Source organism: Carlito syrichta, unplaced genomic scaffold (assembly GCF_000164805.1).
Source record: "Carlito syrichta isolate Samal-C Ts95f unplaced genomic scaffold, Tarsius_syrichta-2.0.1 Scaffold104742, whole genome shotgun sequence".
NCBI classification, from domain to species: Eukaryota; Metazoa; Chordata; class Mammalia; order Primates; family Tarsiidae; genus Carlito; species Carlito syrichta.
In genome coordinates, this window is record NW_007048838.1 from 510,061 (window position 1) to 510,632 (window position 572).

Consider the following 572-nt stretch of genomic DNA (forward strand, 5'->3'; position numbering starts at 1 on the left):
ATCCACTCACCTCAGCCTCCCAAAGCGCGGGATTACAGGCTGAGCCACCGAGGCTGGCTTCTTTTTTATTTTTATTCTCACTTTTTGTTTTCCCCTTCTCTTACCACACCTGCCCCCTGGAACAGGCGGCGAGTGCGGTCGTATTGTTAATAAGTCATAAATATGGGCGTATGTCAAGCCCCAAGGAGACGGAGAGTGGGGCTAGCCAGGCGGATTCCTGAGCACCAGCACTGAGGAATCCCAGACTCCTGCGGAAACGTGTGGCCGCCCAAGAAGTCGTGTGGTGCTTGGAAGTGAGCCTTCCATGAGTAGTTTGCAAGGGGTGAAACCCAACAGCCTCCTGGAGTGACACCAGACTGCCTTTCACAGAGAGGGACCAGGAAGCTGCAGGGGCTTGTTTCTGGGGAGCAGAGTGGGCACGTTTGGGGTCTGACCTGAAATGCTCTGGGAGAGGAAGCCAGGAGTGTCCTTCCCACATAGCACTCAGTAAACAGTGAGTCAACATTTATTTGTTTGTTTGCTTTTTGAGTAGGAGTCTCATTTTGTCGTCCAGGTTGGAGTGCAGTGGCATG